The sequence below is a fragment of the Suncus etruscus genome, chromosome 1 (genome assembly GCF_024139225.1).
Source record: "Suncus etruscus isolate mSunEtr1 chromosome 1, mSunEtr1.pri.cur, whole genome shotgun sequence".
NCBI classification, from domain to species: domain Eukaryota; kingdom Metazoa; phylum Chordata; class Mammalia; order Eulipotyphla; family Soricidae; genus Suncus; species Suncus etruscus.
Genome location: NC_064848.1, coordinates 190,575,306 through 190,601,344, shown reverse-complemented (window position 1 = coordinate 190,601,344; position 26,039 = coordinate 190,575,306). Strand labels below are relative to the sequence as shown.

The 26,039-nt window shown below is 45.8% G+C and overlaps 1 non-coding gene and 1 pseudogene across 1 annotated transcript; both read left to right on the top strand.

Annotated features, from left to right (window-relative positions):
• Positions 1 to 6,486: 6,486 nt before the first annotated feature.
• On the top strand, positions 6,487 to 11,250 carry LOC126000924 (elongation factor 1-alpha 1-like; annotated as a pseudogene).
• Positions 7,845 to 8,035, top strand: LOC126033663 (U2 spliceosomal RNA). Its single transcript, XR_007504481.1, has one exon. It is a non-coding gene; the product is annotated as a U2 spliceosomal RNA (small nuclear RNA).
• Positions 11,251 to 26,039: the final 14,789 nt, after the last annotated feature.

The window sequence follows — 26,039 nt, the reverse complement described above, 5'->3', positions numbered from 1 at the left end:
GGTTCAATCCTCAACATCCTCTATAGTCCCCGAGTCAAGAGCAACTTCTGAGTGCATAGCCTCCTGAGAGACTCTCTGAGAGTCATTGGGTGTGGCTCCCCACAAAAAAATAAAGTCTGGGGGCCGGGCGGTGGCGCTAAAGGTAAGGTGCCTGCCTTGCCTGTGCTAGCCTTGGACGGACCTCGGTTCGATCCCCCAGTGTCCCATATGGTCCCCCAAGCCAGGAGCAACTTCTGAGCGCATAGCCAGGAGTAACTCCTGAGCGTTACTGGGTGTGGCCCAAAAACCAAAAAAATAAAATAAAATAAAATAAAGTCTGGGGCTGGAGAGATAGCATGGAGGTAAGGCTTTGCCTTTCATGCAGAAGGTCATCAGTTCAAATCCCGGTGTCCCATATGCCCCCCCCCCCCCCCGTGCCTGCCAGGAGCAATTTCTGAGCATGGAGCCAGGAATAACCCCTGAGCACTGCCCCAAAACCACAAAATAAATAAATAAATAAATAAATAAATAAATAAATAAATAAAGTCTATGGGGAAGGAACTTGGATGCTCTAGCTCATATTATAGAGCTTGGTGTAAGAATGTTTTCAGGGGCCGGGCGGTGGCGCTGGAGGTAAGGTGCCTGTCTTACCTGCGCTAGCCTAGGAGACGGACCGCGGTTCGATCCCCCGGCGTCCCATATGGTCCCCCAAGCCAGGAGCGACTTCTGAGCGCATAGCCAGGAGTAACCCCTGAGCGTTACCGGGTGTGGCCCAAAATCCAAAAAAAAAAAAAAAAAGAATGTTTTCAAAGTAAGTATATTTGTTTTCTGTTTTTTGTTTTGTTTTGGTTTTGGTTTTTGGGTCACACCCGGCGGTGCTCAGGGGTCATTCCTGGCTGTCTGCTCAGAAATAGCTCCTGGCAGGCACAGGGGACCATATGGGACACCGGGATTCGAACCAACCACCTTTGGTCCTGGATCGGCTGCTTGCAAGGCAAACACCGCTGTGCTATCTCTCCGGGCCCAGTATATTTGTTTTCTAATTACATTTTCAAATTAAGTATATTTGCAGTTTTAACTTGAAAACAAGTATATCTCTGCAGATGCAGAGAGGTTCTGATGTTTATTTTCAGAAATATTTATAAAAATATTTTGTGAGCTGCAAGGGAGATAGCACAGTGGTAGGGCATTTGTCTTGCACATGGCCAACTCCATGATGAACCTCGGTTCATTCCCAGCATCCCATATGGTCCCCCAAGCCTGCCAGGAGCAATTTCAGGGTGTAGAGCCAGGAGTAACCCCTGAGGCACTGCCAGGTATGGCCTAAAGACAAACACAAAAAAAATTTGTGATATGTATAAAAGGGATACGTAAAAAGCTGATTGTTTTGAAAATGATATATGCACAATCTACTCTATGATGCTTTTACAGCCAAGTCCACCCTCATTAGGAGTTCTGAATAAGCTACAGTAGTAATTGGCTTAAAATATCCTCACCACCTTACTTGCTGCTAAAAGGTTTTTATTCCTTTTATCTTCGAAACTTTTACCTTGACTATGCAAAATAACCACTTTTATGAGTTCTGATCTAGGGTTGCTGCTTATAGTGGAAGACAATCTAGCACAGCTAATCTAGCTCTTCTTTATTTTATTTTATTTTATTTTATTTTATTTTATTTTATTTTATTTTATTTTATTTTATGGTTTTTTGAGTCACACCAGCAGCACTCAGGGGTTACTCCTGGTTCTAGGCTCAGAAATCACTCCTGGCAGGCTCGAGGGACCATATGCGATACTGGGATTTGAACCACCATCCTTCTGCATGCAAGGCAAACGCCTTACCTCATGCTATCTCCCCGGCCCCACTCCTTTATTTTTTTGTATGCTTAATAAACTAATTACTTTCAGCACACACCCTATTTTAACACCCAGAGCAAACCACCTGCTTTCACTCACACCCTTACCCAGTCTTTTCTATATTAAAAGTATATATCCTGTTTTATTTATTCATTTATTTACTTGCTTATTCATTTATTTATGTTTTTGGGCCACACTCGTGGCGCTCAGGATTACTCCTGGCTCTGTGCTCAGAAATCACTCCTGGGGCCGGGAAGGTGGCGCTAGAGGTAAGCAAGCGCTAGCATAGGACAGACCACGGTTCGATCCCCCGGCGTCCCATATGGTCCCCCCAAGCCAGGGGCGATTTCTGAGCGCATAGCCAGGAGTAACCCCTGAGCGTCAAATGGGTGTGGCCCAAAAACCAAAAAAAAAAAGAAAAAAGAAAAGAAAGAAATCACTCCTGGCAGCCATGGGGGATCATATGAAATGCCAAGGATCAAATGTGGGTCCATCCCAAGTCGATGATGTACAAGGCAAATGCCCTACCGCTGTGCTATCTCTCGGCCCAAAAATGGGGTTTCTTAATGGTTCTTCCTCACAGTTTCAGTTCCGGAGATTCATGTGTCAGTTTGCCAGCACCAGGTTGGAAACTTGGAGCCACCCACCCCCCACTGAAAGGGCCATGCTTAATCATTCTCACCACCCAACTGCAGTGAAGGTGGACGAAGTCCAGACTTGAAAACACACCTCCCATCTGAAGGAAGCACCAGACACTGCTGACTCTGAGGACCAGGAATGGATCCCCAGCCATGTTGAAGAACGACTTAAAACTAAAGTGGATGGTATTTGAGTGACATTGCCACGGGGATTGTAAAATAAATTACACATTGTAAAATGACCTCACGCACCATATTTCTTTTTTGTTTGTTTGTGACCTCACACAGCCAGGGATAGAACCTGGTAGACCCTGGTCAGCAGCGTGCAAGGCAAAGGCCCTACCGCTGTGCTATCACTTCAGAAATGCACTGTATTTTTTTTTCTTTTTGATTTCTGGTCCACATCTGGTGGTGCTCAAGGGTTACTCCTGGCTCTGTTCAGAAATCGCTCCTGGTAGGCTTGGGGACTATATGGGATGCCGGGAATCGAACCCAGGTCCATCCTGGGTCAGCCACGTGCAAGGCAAATGTCCTACCACTGTGTTATTTCTCCGCCCTGCACTGTATTTCTTTTCTTGTCTTTTTTTTTTTTTTTTCTGGTTTTTGGTTTTTGGGTCACACCTGACAATGCTCAGAGGTTACTCCTGGCTCTGTGTTCAGAAATAGCTCCTGGCAGGCTCAAGGGACCATATGGGATGTGGGGATTCGAGCCACTGTCGTTCCTGGGTCTATTGCTTGCAAGGCAAATGCCCCACACTGTATTTCTTTTTTTCTTTTTTCTTTTTTGGTTTTTGGGCTACACCCGGCGGTGCTCAGGGGTTACTCCTGGCTGTCTGCTCAGAAATAGCTCCTGGCAGGCACAGGGGACCATATGGGACATGGGGACCAACCACCTTTGGTCCTGGATGGGCTGCTTGCAAGGCAAACGCCGCTGTGCTATCTCTCCGGGCCCCCCACACTGTATTTCTAACCCCAGGTAGGTGTGAAGAAGCCGGGTAGCCGCTAAGAATGAATAAACAAAAGCCAATCAGAAAAGAGTCATGGAGTCAGTTTGCTTCTCACCCCACCTAGTCGTAGATGCCTGAGAACACCAAAGCCAAACTGCCTTTACTCTCAGTACAAAATTCAACCAGGTTGGGGATGGGATGGAGTGGAGCAAGATCCCAGTGAACGTTTACATATCAAACGGCTTGATGAAAAGGAAGGAGGAGATTAGGGGAAGCCTCTTGGGTTAGTTCAGGGGTCTCAAACTCAATTTACCTGGGAGCCGCAGGAGGCAAAGTCGGGGCGATCCTTGAGTGCAAAGTCAGTAGTAAAGCCTTGAACATTGGGAGGTGTGACTCAAACAACTAAAACAAAACAAAACAAAAAAAGATTCCTCTAGGGCAGGGCCACAAAATGTTGTACGGAGGGCCGCGAGTTTGAGACCCCTGGATTAGTTGCTGTGTGTCATTTTACATGTGGGTGAAGGGAATGTTAATGTGCACCAACCCTAATTTTTGGCAGTGGGTGTTAATCGACATCCAAACGGGGAAGCTTTTGGCTAAGGCTACACACAACCCCCCAATTCAAGATAGATCTGTACTCTGTGGTGACACTTGACCTGCCAGAGGGAAGCCCTCCTATTGCCCCATTCCCAGGAGGTCCAGGACTGTAGATGGCACCACCGTGAGTGTACAATAGCCACAACATGCTGTGGAAATCTAGTTATGAGCAGCAAGCTGTCACAGAGGGGTTCTACGCTTGTCCCTAGGAAGGGAAAGAGGAGAGCGAGGGAGAACTTCCATACCCTTGTGCTACATGGGCCTGTGAGACCTGGAAGAGAGACCAGAGAAAAGACCCCTACATACATACAGAGAACCACCAGCCCTCAGTGTGTCAAGCAAAGGGACTTACAACACTTTAAAGAGAATTTTTGTTTATTTGCTTTAGGGTCACACTCAGCAGCGCTCAGGGATTACTCCTGGCTCTGTGCTCTGAAATCGCTCTTGGCAGGTATAGGAGACCATTTGGGATGCTGGGGTTCGAACCACCATCCGTCCTGGACAAAACTCAGGGGGATGGCTGGAAAGAATATTCACTTGGTCTCCTTGGATGACCACCTAACAGCAACTCTATCTAGCTGGACCTCTTGTGCTTATACTGCTTGCTCTAAGGATAGGCCCGGCTATCCTGTTCTGAATGTCATATGATTATACAACAAAGAATTGGAAGCATGAACATGATTGGACCAGGGGGCTGGAGAGATAGCATGGAGGTAAGGCATTTGCCCTTGCATGGTTTTGGTTTGCCTTGGTGGTTCGAATCCCAGCATCCCTGAGTGCTGCCGGGTGTGACCAAAACAAAAACAAAAACAAAAAGACGGGACCATATGGGCACTTGAGTAGAGAGGAAGAGTCAGAGTCAAAGATTTGACTAACCATAAGAAAGAGGGGGAGGGACCAGAGAGATAGCATGGAGGTAAGGCGTTTGCCTTTCATGCAGAAGGATGGTGGTTCAAATCCCGGCATCTCATATGGTCCCCCACGCCTGTCATAAGCGATTTCTGAGCGTAGAGCAAAGAGTAACCCGAGTGCTGCCAGGTGTGACCCAAAAACAAAAACAAAAAAAGAGGAGATGAAGAGGGTAAGCCTAAGATTAACTTGACTATATGACCAAGGTTAACTTCGTATAGATATCATAATAGATCAGCCATTTTTATGATATATGCAGAGCTCGAGGAAAAATTACTCTTAGATCACCACCACCACCACCCCCCCCCCCCCTGCTGACTGGCAACACCTTTTACCACAAATGCCCCACATACCAAGCTAGCAGTAGGGAAATTATTGTCACCCAACTTCCTAAACCAGGCAGGGGTCCTCAAACTTTTTAAGCAGGGGGCCAGTTCACTGTCCCTCAGGCCTTTAGAGGGCCGGACTACAGTTAAAAAAAAAAAAGATGAACAAATTTCTTTTTTTTTTTTTTTTTTTTTTGGTTTTTGGGCCACACCCTGTGACGCTCAGGGGTTACTCCTGGCTATGCGCTCAGAAGTTGCTCCTGGCTTCTTGGGGGACCATATGGGACGCCGGGGGATCGAACCGCGGTCCGTCCTAGGCTAGCGCAGGCAAGGCAGGCACCTTACCTCCAGCGCCACCCGCCCGGCTCCCGAACAAATTTCTTAATTTCTTCTTCTTTTTTTTTTTTTTTTTTTGGTTTTTGGGCCACACCCAGCATTGCTCAGGGGTTACTCCTGGCTGTCTGCTCAGAAATAGCTCCTGGCAGGCATGGGGGACCATATGGGACACCGGACACCGGGATTCAAACCAACACCTTTGGTCCTGGATCGGCTGTTTGCAAGTCAAACACCGCTGTGCTATCTCTCCGGGCCTCTTCTTCTTCTTCTCTTCTTCTTCTTCTTCTTCTTCTTCTTCTTCTTCTTCTTCTTCTTCTTCTTCTTCTTCTTCTTCTCCTCCTCCTCCTCTATTTTTTTTTTTTTTTTTTTTTTGGTTTTGGGTCACACCTAGCAGCACTCAAAAGTTATTCCTTGGGGCCAAAGAGATAGCATGGAGGTAAGGCGTTTGCCTTTCATGCAGAAGGTCATCGGTTCGAATCCCGTCCCATATGGTCCCCCGTGCCTGCCAGGAGCAATTTCTGAGCATGGAGTCAGGAGTAACCCCTGAGCACTGCCGGGTGTGACCCAAAAACCAAAAAAAAAAAAAAAAAAAAAAAAAAAAAGAAGTTACTCCTGGCTCTATGCTCAGAAATCACTCCTGGCAGGCTCAGGGGACCATATGGGATGCCGAGATTCAAACCACCGACCTTCTGCATGCAAGGCAAACGCCTTACCTCCATGCTATCTCTCCGCCCCCAGATGAACAAATTTCTATGCACAATGCACATATCTTATTTTTTTTTGCACATATCTTATTTCGAAGTGAAACTCTAAAATGGGAACGACTACAATATTTAAAATGAAGGACAAGTAACGTTAAAGCAGCAAACTTACCGGTATTTCGATTGGGAACTGAACGATGGGCCATAATTTGAGGGCCCGGACCTCAGACCAATTGCAGCACCTGCAGCACCCATCATCGGTCTGCCTAAAGTCGGCTTCTTTTGCATTTGAAGAGAGAGATCCCCACCCACCTGTCAATTCTTAGAAAAAGAATAACAAAGGTGGATTTGACCGCGCCACAAATTTCAAAAATAGACTTCTTCCAAATGGGGCAACCAAGAAAGCATCTGATGCCCCCAGTACTCTTGAGCTCTGATGTGTTGCAGGGGTCCTCAAACTTTTTAAACAGGGGGCCAGTTCACTGTCCCTCAGACCATTGGAGGGTCTGACTATGGTAAAAACAAAGCTTATGAACGAATTCTTTTTTTTTTTTTTTTTTTTTTTGGTTTTTGGGTCACACCCGGCAGTGCTCAGGGGTTACTCCTGGCTTCATGCTCAGAAATTGCTCCTGGCAGGCACGGGGGACCATATGGGACGCCGGGATTCGAACCAATGACCTTCTGCATGAAAGGCAAACGCCTTACCTCCATGCTATCTCTCCGGCCCCATGAACGAATTCTTTTTTTTTTTTTTTTTTTTTGTGGTTTTTGGGTCACACCCAGCAGTGCTCAGGGGTTACTCCTGGCTCCATGCTCAGAAATTGCTCCTGGCAGGCACAGGGGACCATATGGGACGCTGGGATTCGAACCGATGACCTCTTGCATGAAAGGCAAACGCTTTACCTCCATGCTATCTCTCCAGCCCCATGAACGAATTCTTATGCACACTGCATATATCTTATTTTGCAATGAAGAAACAAAACAGATACAAATACAATATGTGGCCCGCGGGCCATAGTTTGAGGACCACTGGAGGGTATAAAAAGGCACTGATCTATTCTCTGCCTGTGGAGCCGGCCCTGTCCCGACCCTTTGCTTGACCTGTGCTGAATAAAACCCTTCGATAGACAGCTCTTGCTTTGTGTGGTCTTTCGGGGACCAGCCCCTAACAGGCGAGGGGCCGGGAAAAGCGATCCAGGCTACGGGGGGGCCGACACATGCTGGGTGCTGTGTCTCTGAGTGTTCCCGAGAGCCGTGAGGGCCCTGGTGGGAGGAAACGCTTCCCGCCTCCCGCCTAGCCACGCCCTCTGACGGGCGGGGCATGCAAATTAACGGGCCGCGCCGGGGGGGCCTGGACGCGAGCGTGGCCGGTTCCGCGCTCGGGACTCGGAGGCCGGAGGATGGCGGGGGGCGGTGCGGGAGGAGCGCGGGGGGCGGTGCGGGAGGAGCGCGAGGGGCGGCGGGTCGGGGCGGTGGGGGCAAAGGCGCAGGCGGCTCACCGTGAGCTGAACCGGGGCGGCGCGGGCAGGGCCGGGGCGCGGGACAGTGAGTGAGCATCGCTTCTCGGCCTTTTGGCTAAGATCAAGTGTAGTATCTGTTCTTATCAGTTTAATATCTGATACGTCCTCTATCCGAGGACAATATATTAAATGGATTTTTGGAGCTGGGAGTCGGAAGAGGAGCTAGCTCCGTCCGCTCCGCGCATCGACCCGGTATTGCAGTACCTCCGGGAACGGTGCACCTCCCTTTATTTACAGTGTCTAAAGAAAGAATTTGATAAAAGTGTTCCTTGTATACGTTACTTCACAATGGTGTTGCACCTATGTGCATACTTAGTTCCGGGGACTTATTGAAATACAAGGGTCTCTTGTCGCTCTTTTTCTCAGGATGCAGATGGCTATTGGAAAGATGCTACTGCAGATTCATAGAACCTTCCCAGGGTTGAATTTTTGTTGCTGTCAACCAAGTTTTTACCTAGTTTTTTTGGACTAATGACTAATCCGACAGTTAGTACTCCAGGCTTCCCTTACTTCAGTTTTTAGTACCTGAAGCACACTGGGCTTTTTTTCCTTTTTGGTTTTTTGAATATCACCCGCCAATGCTCAGGGGTTCCAAACTTCTGGCTCTACGCTCAGAAGTCGCTCCTGCCAGGCTCGGGAACCATATGGGATACCGGGATTCAAACACCATCTTTTTGTTTGTTTGTTTGTTTGTTTTTGGGCCACACCCGGCGGTGCTCAGGGGTTACTCCTGGCTGTCTGCTCAGAAATACCTCCTGGCAGGCACGGGGGACCATATGGGACACCGGGATTCGAACCAACCACCTTTGGTCCTGGATCGGCTGCTTGCAAGGCAAACACCACTGTGCTATCTCTCCGGGCCCCTCAAAATCTTAAGTCCTGGGTTCAGCTGCTTGCAGGCAAATGCCCTCCCGCTGTGCGATCTCTAAGGCCCAACACTGGCAGTTGGAGCTGATGGACTTCGTTCAGTTCCACTCCCAACTCAACTGCGGGAGGCGGGAATGGGGGATAGAGTTTGATTTCAGGGACAATAGTTTGATTTGCGGAGTGAAGAATTTGATAAGGGTGTGTGGTACTGTGCTTTCTCTGGACTGGCTCCATGCGGTGTAGGGGCTCCAAGCATTGGGAGGAGAAAAGTCAGCCACCTTTTTGTTGGGTTTGGGGACCACACCTGGTGGTGCTGAGGAAGTACTCTTAGCAGGCTCTGGGGACCAGATGGGATGCCAGGGGTTCAACCCAGGGTGTGCCTCAAAAAAAAAAAAAAAAGCTTCACCCGCTGTGCTATATTGCTCTGGCTCCAAGTCAGCCCTTAAGGCAAGCTGTATTCTGTCTCCAGCCCTGTTTTGATATCTTTATAAATAATTGATAGTTAGCAATGACTTCATTTGCATTTCGAATAAGGACATAGGGTAGGACAGCATTTTCAACCACTGTGCCAAGAGATATTTTCTGATGTGCCTTGGGAAAAATTACAATTTCTTTCATCTTTTTTGTTTTGTTTTGTTTTGTTTTTGGGCCACACCCGGCCGTGTTCAGGAGTGACTCCTGGCTGTCTGCTCAGAAATAGCTCCTGGCAGGCATGGGGGACCATATGGGACACCGGGATTCGAACCAATCACCTTTGGTCCTGGATCGGCTACTTGCAAGGCAAACGCTGCTGTACTATCTCTCCGGGCCCCCCACCTCTTTTTTTTTTTCATTTTTGGGTCACATCTGGCAACACTCAGGGGTTACTCCTGGCTCTACACTCAGAAATCGCTCCCAGGGGCCAGAGAGATAGCACAGCAGTAGGGCGTTTGCCTTGGATGTGGAAGGATAGTGGTTCGAATCCCAGCATTCCATATGGTCCCCCGACCCTGCCAGGAGCAATTTCTGAGTGTAGAGCCAGGAGTAACCCCTGAGCGCTGCCAGGTGTGACTCCCCCCTCCAAAAAAAAAAAAAAAAAAAAAAAGGAAAAGGAAAAACACTGCTATAGATGGTCTGGGCGCACTAGATGCCCAGCCAGAACTCCTCAGCAGCAAGTTCTTGGTCAGAGTCCTTCTGTGATCTCTCCTCTTTGGCCTAATGAATAGTGTTTCCTGCAGTTTTGGATCCAGAACATGTTGGCCAAGAAATCCCCTAGATTCGCAACGGGTTAGCCACCAGAACACAGGTGTCGACAAGAGAACCATTGAGAAATTCGAGGAGGCCGCCGAGATGGGAAAGGGCTCCTTCAAGTATGCCTGGGTCTTGGATAAGCTGAAAGCTGAGCATGAAAATGGTATCAGCATTGATATCTCCCTGTGGAAGTTTGAGACCAGAAAGTATTATGTGACCATCATTGATGCGCCAGGACAAAGAGACTTCATCAAAAACATGCTTACAGGCACCTCTCAGGCTGACTGTGCTGTCCTGATTGTTGCTGTTGGCTTTGGTGAATTTGAGGCTGGTATCTCCAAGAATGGGCAGACCCTCGAGCATGCCCTTCTGGCTTACACATTACGTATGAAGCAGCTTATTGTTGGTGTTAACAAAATGGATTCCACCGAGCCACCCTACAGCCAGAAGAGATACGAGGAAATTGTTAAGGAAGTTAGCACCTACATTAAGAAAACCCAGATACCGTAGCCTTTGTGCCAATTTCTGGTTGGAACGGTGACAATGTGCTGGAGCCAAGTGCTAACCTGCCATGGTTCAAAGGATGGAAAGTCACCCGTAAAGATGGTGGTGCCAGTGGACCACGGTGCTTGAAGCCCTGGATTGCATCCTGCCACCCACTCATCCAACTTACAAACCCCGGTGCCTGCTTCTCCAGGATGTGTGCAAGATTGGAGATATTGGTACTGTCCCTGTGGGCCGAGTTGAGACTGGTGTTCTCAAACCTGGCATGGTGGTCACATTTGCTCCAGTCAATGTTACAACTGAAGTTAAGTCTGTTGAAATGCACCATGAAGCTCTTAATGAAGCTCTTCCTGGGGACAACGTGGGTTTCAGTGTCAAGAACATATCTGTTGGGGGGGGGGTCAAAAAAAAAGAACATATCGGTTGAAGATGTTCGTCGTTGCAATGTGGCTGGTGATAGCAAAAATGACCCTCCAGTGGAAGCAGCAGGCTTCACTGCTCAGGGGATTATCCTGAACCATCTAGGTCAAATCAGTGGCTATGCACCTGTGCTGGATTGCTTGCAAGTTCGCTGAGCTGAAGGAGAAGATTCATCGTCGTTCTGGGAAAACGCTGGAAGATGGCTCTAAATTCCTGAAGTCTGGTGATGCTGCCATTGTTGATTTGGTGCCTGGCAAGCCCACGTGTGTTGACAGCTTCTCTGACTACCCTCCCCTGGGTTGTTTTGCTGTTCGTGACATGAGACAGACTGTTGCTGTGGGTGTCATCAAAGCAGTGGACAAGAAGGCAGCTGGAGCTGGCAAGGTTACAAAGTCAGCCCAGAAGGCAGAGGCTAAATGAATATTATCCCCAGTACCTGCCATCCCAGTCTTAATCATTGGTGGAAGAACGGCCTCAGAACTGTTTGACTCAATTGGCCATTTAAGTTTAATAGTAAAGGACTGGTTAATAACAATGCACCGTAAAACCTTCAGAAGGAATAACATAAATACTCTAATTTCACTCATGTATATATTATTGGGGCCGGGCGGTGGCGCTAAAGGTAAGGTGCCTGCCTTGCCTGCGCTAGCCTTGGACGGACCGCGGTTCGATCCCCCGGTGTCCCATATGGTCCCCCAAGCCAGGAGCAACTTCTGAGCACATAGCCAGGAGTAACCCCTGAGCGTTACCGGGTGTGGCCCAAAAACCAAAAAAAAAAAAAAAAAAACCTTCAGAAGGAAAGGAAAATGTTTTGTGGACCATTTGTTTTTGTGTGTGTGCGTGGCAGTTTTAAGTTATTAGTTAACTATTATAATCTGTTACTCCACCCTGGATTTACGTGTAGCGACCTGAAACCCACCCATTTCTGGGAGGGGTCTTGGGAACCGGATAGTAGGTGTAACCTTACCTGCGAGACCCTCCCATTCCTGGGAGGGGTCTTGGAAATGTTAGATAAGGCTTGGACCAAGGGAATTCGGCCCTTTTGGCTTTTTGCCCTTTTGGCTCCTTGCCCTTTTTGCGCTGCTGTGCGCTCTGGCTTCTGGGTTTCTGTGTTCTGGTCTTTGACCAGCATGGAACCCAAAGGGAAGATGGCTAACAGAAGATAAGATGCAGGGCTAGCTAAATATTGCTGTGCTTGAAAGGTTATGAATAGGCCACACACACGTGGTGGCTAGGGCTTGAATAAAGTTGTTGCTTCCTGACGCCTGACTGTGAGTGAGTGATTTCACCTGGGCCTGGGACTCGCCAGCTGCATGGAGGTTGCAGAGCCACGTGGACTGGGATGGCACGGAGAGAAATCCACCACCATCCAGCCCCATCTTTAATTATTTAACTCAACATCTGGCGCCCGAACAGGGACCTGAATCCTGGACCCAAGAAAACAGCAAATATGGTAAGATTTCTGCTCTTCTGTTTGATTTTCGCTCTGTTCACATGCAGTCAGCCCAAAGTGTATGGCCACGTGGAGCCATGTTCAAAGATGGCCGCAACCCCTTCTAGGGGCAAAAGGGCAACTAAAAGGAGGGAGATGAAAGCTTGCATCACCTCCAGCCTAGGCCCAGGCCCAGAACTGAAACTTTGTTACAAGAAACAAAAACCTCGGCCTGTACAAAAACTGATTAAAAGCTTAAATTGGAAACGGAGGAGAAAAAAGACTGTATTTAAAGTGGACTGATTTTTCTGAAAATGACCTGCGGCTTAAATTTGGATTTCAACTTTGGAAATTTCGAACTGAACTTTTAGTTTAAATCACTTGAAAATCTGACCATCCAAAAGCGCCCTGTAAAGCTGTGGCCAAAAAGCTGCAGTGGCTGTGGTGCTTCCAAAACTGCAGCCCTTAGGGGGAAAAGCGGCAAAAAGCTCCTATCGGCCCAGAAGCAGAAACGCCTCGGCTCGGCTCGGCTCAACTCTGCTCCAAAAGCGAAAAACCTGGAATCCACCCTCCAGCGAACCGGCAGCGGGCAGCGAAACCTGCAACCTCATGGTCAACAGAACCGTCTACGGGGCCTGAAACTATGAAAAAAAGCCACGTGGTAAGATCAGCGTGGGACAAACCAACATCTGAACTTTAAAAGTTTACAAAAGCCACGTGGTAAAATCAACGTGGTGAGATCAGCGTGAAACAAATTAATCATTTAAACTATAATTTTAGGTGTAGGGACTTAGCAGGTAATCTTATAGTTTACTCATAGTTGGTAATGGGATAAGTTTTAGTTAGTTAGTGGTTAAAAAATAAAAATAAAAGGGAGGTAATACAGTTTAACATCTAATTTCTAACCACCTGCATCTTTGTCTTAGTCATTTTCTTTATAATTTAAATGTGTTTTGTTGTCTTTCATAGTTAATATTTTCAATTGCAAAATGTTTTACTGTGTATTTTAATGTACTTAGCCTGTTTTTAAAATGTATGTTATGCATGTATGCTGCAGTACTTGTGTATAAAAAAGGTATAGGAACAATAAAGTTCCCCCAATATAATTTAAAAGTATAGGAACATAAAAGTTCCGAAATAGTGCTTGGTAAAAAAGCATTAATAAAGTTTTAGGTTACAGGTGTAAAGTATATTTTGCAAAAATATATTTTTGAAAAGGGCTGGTATATTAATTTTCACTTTATTACGTTGCTGCATGAAAATATTAACCCACCTTTGGCTAAAGGTAGAGTCAAAATTACAAAAGGCTCTCTTTATATTTTAAAGAAGGGGGAAATGTTACTCCACCCTGGATTTACGTGTAGCGACCTGAAACCCACCCATTTCTGGGAGGGGTCTTGGGAACCGGATAGTAGGTGTAACCTTACCTGCGAGACCCTCCCATTCCTGGGAGGGGTCTTGGAAATGTTAGATAAGGCTTGGACCAAGGGAATTCGGCCCTTTTGGCTTTTTGCCCTTTTGGCTCCTTGCCCTTTTTGCGCTGCTGTGCGCTCTGGCTTCTGGGTTTCTGTGTTCTGGTCTTTGACCAGCATGGAACCCAAAGGGAAGATGGCTAACAGAAGATAAGATGCAGGGCTAGCTAAATATTGCTGTGCTTGAAAGGTTATGAATAGGCCACACACACGTGGTGGCTAGGGCTTGAATAAAGTTGTTGCTTCCTGACGCCTGACTGTGAGTGAGTGATTTCACCTGGGCCTGGGACTCGCCAACTGCATGGAGGTTGCAGAGCCACGTGGACTGGGATGGCACGGAGAGAAATCCACCACCATCCAGCCCCATCTTTAATTATTTAACTCAACAATAATCAATACTTTTTTTTTTTTGTTTTTGATTTTGGGTCACACCCGGCAGCGCTCAGGGGTTCCTCCTGGCTCTATGCTCAGAAATCGCTCCTGGCAGGATCAGGGGACCATATAGGATGTCAGGATTTGAACCACTGTCCTTCTGCATGCAAGGCAAACACCTTACATCCATGTTATCTCTCCGGCCTCAGAATCAATACTTTTTAATGGAAACAACTTGACCAAAAATCTTCACAATATTTGGAGACCCATTAATACAAAGTTTAATGAGTAAAGAAAAAGAAAAAGAAAGAAATCCCCTAGAAAATAAGTGCTTCTTGAAAGGCAAGGAGTAAGAAAATATCCTCCCAGAACAAGAGCGCTGAGTGTTGTCCTCTGGTGTCTTTGGGTGCACATGGGCTAACCCATCCCTGTTCTCTGCACTTAGGTGCTAGTATCTGACCACTGAAGGTCATTTCTTGACAGCGTTAATGCATGGGGTGGTTGGTGTCCTGTGAGGGCAGGCTATGTTTCTCTTCTTTAGACCTGGTTGATGCGAAAGGTGCCACTGCATGCCGTAGTTTCCGCATAAGAGTCTCCCCGAAGAAAAAGGGGCCAGGCACCTCCTGCTTCTTAGCTAACATGCCTTATGCACATCTGCCCCTTGTGACTGCTCCACAAGTGGTCCACGGTCAAGGCCCAAAGTTGGCTTCACAACCCAAGGGTTTTGTGAAACATGGGCAATAAAGCCAAAGGAGCCTAGAATCAGGGAAGCAACCCAGGCTGCACATGTCCCAAAGTCCCTCATTCTCCTGAAGTAAGTAATTTAGTCTCTCTTGCATATTGTTGCCCCAATCTGCAACCATGTGCAGAGAGCTGGGAGGCCCTCAGGTCTGATAACTGCACTAGGGTACAGGAGAACCTGCCAGGCCCAGCCACATGCATGTGAAGCAGGACATTCCATAATTGGCTCAAGTCTCTGCTAGTTTCCCATGAGATACTTCCTTGGGAACTGCCCGCATTTGCTAGGGGAGAGACTTTAATTTCATGGCCTTGGAACCTGACAACAACGATCTCCCGGCTGGTGTCCTAAAGCCCCAGGTCCAAGATAGAGGAAGACTGACTATCTTCTTTGAGGAAGGATGGAAATAGCCCTGTGATACACTGCCAGACAATCCAGGCCTTCCTTTTCTTATGTCTTTTTAGTTTCCCAGCCTAAAAGAGCCAAGAAGTGTCCCATGCGGCAGAAAGCACCTGACTGGCAATCTCGTCACATCTATTCCACCTGTTTATGTCTTCCAGGAAACCCGGTGCCTCTGTTAAGGAGGTATTGGGGTGGAGGAGAGCCAAGACTCTGCCCCACTTGTGAGGGGTGAAGATCTTCTGAGTGCTCTGTTTGAGGACAGAGCTGTAGGCATCCACTTTTGCTGCTGTGATGGCCAGCTCTGAACTTCTGAGACAACAGTGTGCCCATGCGTGCTGAACTGCCGTGTTTTCGTCCTATGTGACCCACATCACTTGTTGCCTCTCTAGGTTCTGTAAATGATTCAGATTCCCCAAGAATTCTGTAGACCCCTGATCTGTCGGAAATGCCTCCTCATGCCAGGTCAGGAATCCTGGGGATCCTCCCTTGTGCTGAGTTGTGTACAGCGGGGAAACCTTATGGAACTTGTCTACCTCTTTGCTCTGCCACAGAGACGGAAGAACTTTACTCCACCTGCCAAATCTGAGTGTATAATCCAATAGGAAAGAACCCTGCAGCACTTTTCCTACAATGTCCTGGGCTCAACTGGCTGTTGGCACCTTTTTTTCTCAGTGCCATGCTGAGAAACAAAGACTGGGTTTTAGTCTGAATGGTGCCGAAAGGGATGCAGCTTACTGAGTTTGGGAAATGTGGACAGAAAACGAATTGCTCAACAAAGCATTCACTTCACATCCCTAACTTGTGAAAGTGTTTTTCTTTAAACACATTCAATTTCTGTCTTCCTTGGATGTCCATGCGATGGCCCTGTAGATCAATGTTTTTCTTTTTTTTTCTTTTTTTTTTTTTCTTTTTTCTTTTGGTTTTTGGGCCACACCCAGCGTTGCTCAGGGGTTCCTCCTGGCTGTCTGCTCAGAAATAGCTCCTGGCAGGCACGGGGGACCATATGGGACACCGGGATTCGAACTAACCACCTTTGGTCCTGGATCGGCTGCTTGCAAGGCAAACGCCGCTGTGCTATCTCTCCGGGCCCAGATCAATGTTTTTCTTTTTTTTTTTTGTTTTTGTTTTTGTTTTTGTTTTTGGGTCACACCCGGCAGTGCTCAGGGATTATTCCTGGCTCCAGGCTCAGAAATTGTTCCTGGCAGGCACGGGGGAACCATATGGGACGCCGGGATTCGAACCGATGACCTCCTGCATGAAAGGCAAATGCCTTACCTCCATGCTATCTCTCCGGCCCCTAGATCAATGTTTTTCAACCATTGTGCCATGAAATATTTTCTGGTGTGCCGTGGGCAAAATTCCAATTTCACCCATAACATGTGGCTTCACAAATAGATCAGTCATTTGATTCTAATGATTTGTTTTGTTTTGTTTGGTTTTGGTTTTGGTTTTTGGGCCACACCTGGTGGTGCTCAGGAGTTACTCCTGGCTGTCTGCTCAGAAATAGCTCCTGGCAGGCACAGGGGACCATATGAGACACCGGGATTTGAACCAACCACCTTAGGTCCTGGTTTGGCTGCTTGCAAGGCAAACGCCACTGTGCTATTTCTCTGGGCCCTAATTCTAATGATTTATTTCATATTAAAGTAATCTTTTTTTTTTTGGTTTTTGGGCCACACCCGTTTGACACTCAGGGGTTACTCCCAGTGGTCCTCAAATTATGGCTCTCGGGCCACATATTGTATTTGTATCTGTTTTGTTTCTTCATTGCATAAGAATTCGTTCATGGGGCCAGGCGGTGGCGCTAAAGGTAAGGTGCCTGCCTTGCCTGCGCTAGCCTTGAACGGACCGAGGTTCGATCCCCCGGTGTCCCATATGGTCCCCCAAGCCAGGAGCAACTTCTGAGCGCATAGCCAGGAGTAACCCCTGAGCGTTACCGGGTGTGGCCCAAAAACCAAAAAAAAAAAAAAAAAAAAAAAAAAAAGAGTTCGTTCATAAGTTTTGTTTTTACTATAGTCATACCCTCCAATGGTCTGAGGGACAGTGAACTGGCCCCCTGTTTAAAATGTTTGAGGACCCCTGCTCCTGGCTATGCGCTCAGAAATTGCTCCTGGCTTGGGGGACCATATGGGACGCCGGGGGATCAAACCATGGTCTGTCCTATGTTAGCGTTTGCAAAGGTGTCTACCTTACCTTACCTACCTTACCTCTAGCACCACCTTCCCGGCCCCATATTAAAGTAATTATAAAATGATTTCTTTGTGTTTATTTGATTCCTACTCAAGAGAATTACTTTATATGGTCAATAGTTAAATTACTTTATATAAATTACTTTATATTGTCAAAAGTTAAATTTTAACTTTTTTTTTTTTGTATTTTGGACCACACCCATTTGAGGCTCAGGGATTATTCCTGGCTAAGTGCTCAGAAATTGCCCCTGGCTTGGGGGGACCATATGGGATGCCATGGGATCGAACTGCAGTCCTTCCTTGGCTAGCACTTGCAAGGCAGACACCTTACCTCTAGCGCCACCTCACCGGCCCCACTTTTTTTGTTTTTGTTTTTGGGCCACACCTGGCAGTGCTCAGGGGTTACTTCTGGCTCTATGCTCAGAAAATCACTTCTGGCAGGCTCAGGAGACCATATGTGATGCTGGGATTCGAACCACCGTCTTTCTGCATGGAAGGCAAACGCCCTACCTCCATGCTATCTCTACGGCACTTTTTTTTTTTTTTTTTTGGTTTTCCGGGCCACAGTCATTTGATGCTCAGGGGTTACTCCTGGCTAAGCACTCAGAAATTGCCCCTGGTTTGGGGGGACCATATGGGACGCCAGGGGATCGAACCATGGTTCTTTCCTTGGCTAGCGCTTGCAAGGCAGACACCTTACCACCTCGCTGGCCCCATCTCCATGGCCCTTTTTAACATTTTATTTTTTTTGGTTTTTGGGTCACATCTGGCGGCACTCAAGGGTTACTCCTGGCTCTACGCTCAGAAATTGTTCCTGGCAGGCTAAAGGGAGGACCATAGGGGATATCAGGATTCAAACCACCGTCCTTCTGCATGCAAGGCAAACACCCTGCCTCCATACTATCTCTCCAGCCCTTAACTTTTTCTTTTTTTTGGGGGGGGTCACACCCAGCAGTGCTCAGGGGTTACTCCTGGCTCTATGCTCAGAAATTGCTCCTGGCAGGCTCAGGGAACCATATGGGATGCCAGGATTCGAACCATGCATGCAAGGCAAACACGTTACCTCCATGCTATCTCTCCGGCCCCGCTTAACATTTCTAATAATGATGTGCCTCGTGATTTTTTTTTTCATGAAAAAAGTGTGCCTTTGCATAAAAAGGTTGAAAAACACTGGGATAGGAGAACCAGCAGACCAGGAAGAGAACTGCATCTATTCCACTGCTCTCCCTTTTGCCCCTCTAGATCTTTTTGTTTGTTTGTTTGTTTGTTTTGTTTTTGGGTCACACCGACAGCGCTCAGGGGTTACTCCTGGCTCTATGCTCAAGAAATCGCCCCTGGCAGGCACGGGGGACCATATGGGATGCCGGGATTCGAACCACCGTCTTTCTGCATGAAAGGCAAACGCCTTACCTCCATGCTATCTTTCCGGTCCCGCCCCTCTAGATCTTGCTACTTCCGGCCATCCCCACTTTTTTTTTAATCTGAAAAATACAGAAATCCCACATTCCCTAGTAGTCCTAGGGAACGAGGTCCAGGGGCTGGAGGGCGTGGAGGCAGCAAGCCTCCCACAGGCCCTAAGAACTTTTGAGGCCAGACCAGAGAAGGAAGGACACAGGGCAAAGGGTTTTCTTTCTTTTTTTTTTTTTTTTTTTGTGGTTTTTGGGTCACACCCGGCAGTGCTCAGGGATTATTCCTGGCTCCAGGCTCAGAAATTGTTCCTGGCAGGCACAGGGGACCATATGGGACGCCGGGATTCGAACCGATGACCTCCTGCATGAAAGGCAAACGCCTTACCTCCATGCTATCTCTTCGGCCCGCAAAGGGTTTTCTTCACCAAGCAGGCAATGAATGTGAGAGGCCAGAGATGATGTGGACTGTCCAGGGGGAGAGTTCCAGAAGGCCACCCAGCCTCAATCTGGCAGCACCGCCCACGAATCTGCATCCAGGCTGAAGGCTCTGGGTCTCCTTAGGCAGTGGTCGGCAACCTTTTTTATCAACTGAGCCAAATCCCGCCAAAACCACGATTGAACTGTGCAGGGTCCTGAAGCCCCCCAGGGGGGCCCGGCCAGCAGGAATTAGCTGGAAAGGCTTCTCAGACGACCGCACTTCTATTTTGCTGAGTAGAAGCACAACCACACTGTAAAAAATCTGAGAGAGGTTAATAATAAAGACCCAAGGCAGCGTCTCACTGTTCAAGGGTGTCTTTATTGGCTACAGTTCCTTCTTAAATAGTGAAGGAGAAGGGGGCAGTACAAAGGTGATGTCAGTCATACTTTTGGCGCGAAGGCTCATAAGGAAGTGGGCAGTGGGCTAGGGGCTGGATGACCTTCAAGCTATGATGAACGTGCTGTTTCCATGGAAATTTCTAGTGACCTTCCAGCTGCATTCCTAATTGCTTACTATCAGGAGGTGGTGCAAGATGTGCTTGCCTCAGTGATCATGAACAGACAATGTAGCATACACTTATTGATAACAGCCTAGTTCACTCCGGAATGTGGTCTTAAGGAGTGAGGCCTAGTTTCTGATAACTGTACCAGGCAGCTTTTACTCTCCTCCGGGCTTAGAGCTAAATTATGTCCTGCAGCTACACATTCTTTTCTCTTAGCTCAAAATTTTACAGCAAGACTGCATATAGCTTTTAGGTGAAAAGCTGGGCTATGGCAGAGAGAACAGCAAAATGTCCTCAAACAAGTCAGTTCCCAACATCTCCCCCTTTCTCTTCTAATAAAAGAAGGAAAGTCGTGAGCGGGTGGAAGAACCGTGTCTTAGGCATACAAGGTTTGACCAGGTCGGACACGGCCAAAGCCGCATTTAACAGGTGGCTACAAGCGCCGTGGGTGCGCGCAGAGATCCGAATTATGCGTTGTAGCCTTTTAGGGCCGTGCCCTAACTGGGACCTTGCTAATCCCGTCGTAGGTGTCTCCACAGCCGAGAGCACAAGTGCCGGAGCGAGCTCCGTCTGTTAGCTATGCGCTCTATCTCCTGGAAACTTAGTGGCTGGAAAGGCGGCTTGGTGACTAAAGCCAAGTTTTCACAGGAGTCACGCGGGGTTAGACGCTGGTAGTTAACCTGAATAGAGGTTTTTGCCTTTTCATCTACCTGGTTTTTAATAAAGGCAGTAATTTTGCGGAAAATCCATGGGCCAAGAGAAAAGAGCAGCATGAGGCTAATAAGAGGGCCCACAACGGTGGACAAGATTGTGTGGAGCCAAGGGGAAGAGAAAAACCAATCCTGGTACCAACCTTGTTCTTCATCGAAATGTTTTTCAAAATCTTTTATACCATCACCAATATGTTGAACGCTATCTCTAACTAAACCTGTTTTGTCTTTAAAAATACAACATTGTTCCTTAAGGGCTACACAGACTCCCCCTTTCTTCAAAAAAAAAGGAAACCAAATTAAGGCATGGTGGTTTTGCTGCACTATCTTTGCTAGGGATTTAACAATGTGCTTTAAGTGTTGTAAACTTAGTTTAAGTTTGTAAACATTATTAACAACAGTTATACTTAAGGCATTGACAGATTTTAGAGTATGAACCAATGAATAAATTATTGTGCTTACAGCGGTAGCACCCAGGCCTATGATTAAGGCTAGGGTGAGAGCAGGTTTGACAGGTAAGTTAGGCATTAAAACAATGAAAACACAGTAGTTTTAGGACTGAAAAAACAAATGTGAAACAATGTGGGGAGATAAACCAGTAAAACAGGCAAGAAACGTTAAATTGGGGGCAATTATGAACTGAAAGGAGGAATTAATGACAAGAATTTGATTACAATTTTCAATAGGGGGAATTATATTGGGTACCAAAAGGCAAAGTTCAAGTTTCACCACCTGTTTGAAGGTGATGCTGAAGTGAGGCTTGGGGCTGGATTGCAGAGCGAAGGGGTCAGAGACAGGCAGGAGGTTGCCAAAGCAGGCAGGGTCGGTGATGGTGGAGGCGTTGACCAGCTGTAGGATGAGGTTTGAGGTGGGTGAATAGCAGGTACCGAAGGCGTTTGCATCTGGGCGGAGGGCGGAAGCGTTGATCATGACAAGGATGAGCTGAGAAGAGGAGGGGGGGTCCCGAGGACAGCATGGGCTGGAAGGGTGGGGAAGCCGGCAGAGTCCTGAAGAGCTCAGGGCATGGGAGAGGTTGAGCTGACATAGCCAGTGTGTCCTGGGGAATGGGTGAATGGGCCAGGTTGTGGCAAAATTGATTGGGGGTGGCTCACTCTTCCTTAGCACCCATGGTGAGGGCACAAAGGGCTACTTCCAGGATGGGTTAGGGGATGCGTGGGAGGGGTTTGGCTATGTATGCGGCACCATAAAAGGGGAAGGGAAGGAACCAGAGGTGTTGCCATTGTCTTGCAAGGGAGTGAAGTGGAGCAAACAAATTAATGAAGCCTTGGTTCGAAGGGGGTGGTTGGTGGCAGCCAGGCAGAGTACCATTCAGCATTTCCTTTAGGCAGAGTCAGTTAGAAACAGGTCCGGTAGGAATGGTGGGCTAGCAGTGGGTGAAGATAGGACTGCAGGAAGCTGTAGGAGGTCTATAAGAAAACAACTTGGCAGGAGGTAAAATGATTATTTTTGAATGCCACAGAAATGCCTTCTGACTTTTGCCAGACTTTAGCACTTTTAAAAAATCTTATAATTAATGATAGCCAATTGTTCAAAAGCCTTTAAACTGAACTTAAATGATTTTTTTTTTAAACTTCTTAGTTATTATTTTAAAGCTAGATGCTTCTTTTTCTAGCCACATTTGGCCTTATAGTATTGGCCTTAACTACACACAGCAGAAAAACTGGGGATTGCAAAGTCCAGAAATTCTCCAGGAAAAAGTTATTCCTGATGGCCATTTGAGAAATTTTTGGGGTTTACCATCCCCTACCTTTTTTGCCATGCTGATAGAACAAAGCTAGCTGAGCACAGGATTTTTGGCAGGATTTCACAGTTTATAGATGACGAGACTAAGCCAGGTAAAAAATTAATTGAAATTTTAAAAATGGATAAGGCTTTAAAAATTGTATTTATATGAAATGCAAAAATAACAAATAGACAGACAGAACAAACACGAAACACAACATTGTGGCCACTTTCACGCATAACACACACACATGAACAGACAAGAGGACTTATTCAAAATTTGCATTGGAAAAATTGACAAGCGCTTTTAAATATTTAGCCGGCATGTTTGTAAAAAAATTGTTAACGTAGCTGGAGTGGAACTGCTGAAAATAAATTTTAAGGTTTAGCTTTAACACAAAACATTTTTAAAACAATTGTAATTTAAAGTTGAAAACATAAAGTAAAATGTTAGCAGTTAAAATTTTGTTAAGTAAATTGCTTAGTGAGCACTGTAGAAGGAGTCTGCACTCTGAAGTATGATATCATTTGCTGTAAAGGAACAGGTTTGTTATAAATTGGTTTTACAGTAGAATAGTAAGACAGCTGTAATAAAGTGTTAAAATTTTTATGATTAAACACAAGAGCATGAACTATGATTATTAAAGGTATAAAAAACTGACTTTAAAAAACAACTGTTTTTACTTTGAAGACTTAAAGTGAATAATTTGTAAAAAATATTAGATACCAAATTGACAAAATGTTTAGACATTATAAAATATAGTTAAAGACATTTGATGCATTTACACACCTAGAGCTTAAGACCAAAATTATTTTTAATACTTGTTAATTTGCTTATAAAATTTAGTTACTTTTATGATACTAATTAACAATATTATTTTAAAAAGGGCTAACCACAACATGAACAGAGACAACTTAAGATTAAACTTGGAAAATGCAAAATTATTTGTACTTACCTTTGAGTTTAAAATTAAGCTTGAAATTAAGAAAAGAAATAAAGCTACTTAAGGTTTAAGTTTATGAACAATAATTTATGAACAAATTTATTTAACTAGTTATCATATTGTTTTTGTTATTGAAATGGCTTTTATGCCACTATTTGAACTGCCTAACCACTTTTAAGGTTTAGATTATTTGGTTTAAGTTTTTCAAATGGCAATGCTATTTTGCTATATTTATATGCATTCAAAAGAGCTTAGGCTTAGCTTAGAGTTTTGGAATGTTTATACATTATTGTTAAGGAAAGCTGACCAACTTATTTTGCTCACTTGTATTATTTTAGTTCTTAAAAAATTAACTTTCTAAACATGTGCAGTAATTTTAACAAAGGAGTTTTGCTTTTTTTCCCAATGCAGAGGTTCTTAAAAACAAAGTTAAAAATGTTACAAAATGTTATTTAACTATTAGATTTGAATGGCAAACATGGGAAGGAAAGAGCAATTAAAAAGACAAAATATAAGAAATATTTAAATGCAGATTAAGGAGCCTAAGCTACTAAAAAATGCCCATGACATGAACTATTTTACAAACTTCATATACTTTTAAGATTAAAAATAATTTTAAAAAAGACTTAAATTTTAATATTTGTGTGTTTGTTTAAGTTTTAAAGCACGAAAAGGTTTTTTGTTTACTGATAATTTGTTATTACAAGTAACAGAATTATGACCTTACTTTAAAATTTTTGAGAGGCATGAACAAGGGTGTTTATTGCTGTTATTTTCCTGTTGCTGTGACACAGACTTTGGAGAGTGACTCAGGCACAGAGCTGCTGACAAGCTAGGGTTTGGAAAATGTACACTGCGCCTTTAAAAGCTTAGAGGCCGAGCTTACAGCGCAGGGAAGAGAGAAAAAAAAAAAAAAAACGGCGGGCTTTTTTTTTTTTTTTTTTTTTTTTTTTTTTTTTTTTTTTTGCATTTTAGCTACATAGAAACTTAGTTTTAAAAACAGGTACGTCACCTTTGCGTAGGTTAAACTTATTATGACATTTTGTAACACATTTAAGACTTTTTAATTTTACCAACTGTGGCCTTTATACTTAGAAAAACATTTCAACTTAGGCATCCCAACTCAGGAAAAGGGAACAGTTGTAGCACCAGAGAGACAATTATAAAAGCCTGAGGGAAGATAGGCATTTGTATAGTAAGGGATGGGAGGTTTTCGCCCTGCTCGCTGAATTTTGCTGAAGCGGCCGCATGGCCAAGAGGGGGGGGGAGTAGCAAAAGTTTGTTGCTACGTGTGGAACCGGGTTTAAGCTGGGATTTGGAAAATGGGCGCTGTCCCTTTAAGGTGAAGCCAGCGATGAGCTCAGAGATTAGAATGTGTGCTTGCTTGCTGGAAGGAAAGATTTTACTGCGGAGAAAACGTTAACTTTGCAAGAGTTCAGCTTTTCAGCGGGGGAGACAGCGCCGCCCCCAATAGATTTCAAGCAGGAGAGCGTGTAAGGGGCTGGGGTCACACGGCTTGAAACAGCTGTGTGGCTTTTTTAATTAAAGGCTTTGTATTGTTGCAATTGCTGGCTAAGGAGGGGAGGGTGGTGAGGGGAGTAAAGGTTTTGGTGGAACAGGGACGGAGCTGAGACTAGGGAAGTGAAGGGCTGTTTAGGATTTTGCACAGAGGGTGCAGCGGCAGAAGTAAAGATGAAGGGTCAGAAGAGGAAGGAAACTGAGAGACAGAGTCAGAGCGAGAGGGAGCCCAGGAACACTAGATTTCTGGCAAACATCATGAACAAATATTAAAAAATTACAAATATCTTTTTTGGTAACCTCTATATGTCTGGCTTTCAACTCAGACTGTATATATTTAATGAATTTAAGTTCAGTACTCAAAGAATTACCCATGGTAGCGTATCCTATGGGTTAAGCCCCAAAAGCCAATCAGGGGCGGCGATCGGAACGACTGGAAAAACTGCAGTTTAAATATTTGATTAAGGCTAACTCGTTTCAACGCTTACCCTGATGAGGTAATTTCCGCGATTTACGAAGGAGCTCTAGACTCGCCGACCTGTAGTCGTTCGGAGTGTGGCGGTGATCTTCGAGCCCAGCGTTGGGCGCCAAAATGCAGGGTCCTGAAGCCCCCCAGGGGGGCCCGGCCAGCAGGAATTAGCTGGAAAGGCTTCTCAGACGACCGCACTTCTATTTTGCTGAGTAGAAGCACAACCACACTGTAAAAAATCTGAGAGAGGTTAATAATAAAGACCCAAGGCAGCGTCTCACTGTTCAAGGGTGTCTTTATTGGCTACAGTTCCTTCTTAAATAGTGAAGGAGAAGGGGGCAGTACAAAGGTGATGTCAGTCATACTTTTGGCGCGAAGGCTCATAAGGAAGTGGGCAGTGGGCTAGGGGCTGGATGACCTTCAAGCTATGATGAACGTGCTGTTTCCATGGAAATTTCTAGTGACCTTCCAGCTGCATTCCTAATTGCTTACTATCAGGAGGTGGTGCAAGATGTGCTTGCCTCAGTGATCATGAACAGACAATGTAGCATACACTTATTGATAACAGCCTAGTTCACTCCGGAATGTGGTCTTAAGGAGTGAGGCCTAGTTTCTGATAACTGTACCAGGCAGCTTTTACTCTCCTCCGGGCTTAGAGCTAAATTATGTCCTGCAGCTACACATTCTTTTCTCTTAGCTCAAAATTTTACAGCAAGACTGCATATAGCTTTTAGGTGAAAAGCTGGGCTATGGCAGAGAGAACAGCAAAATGTCCTCAAACAAGTCAGTTCCCAACAGAACTGTATTTTGAGAGCCACATTTTTAAAATC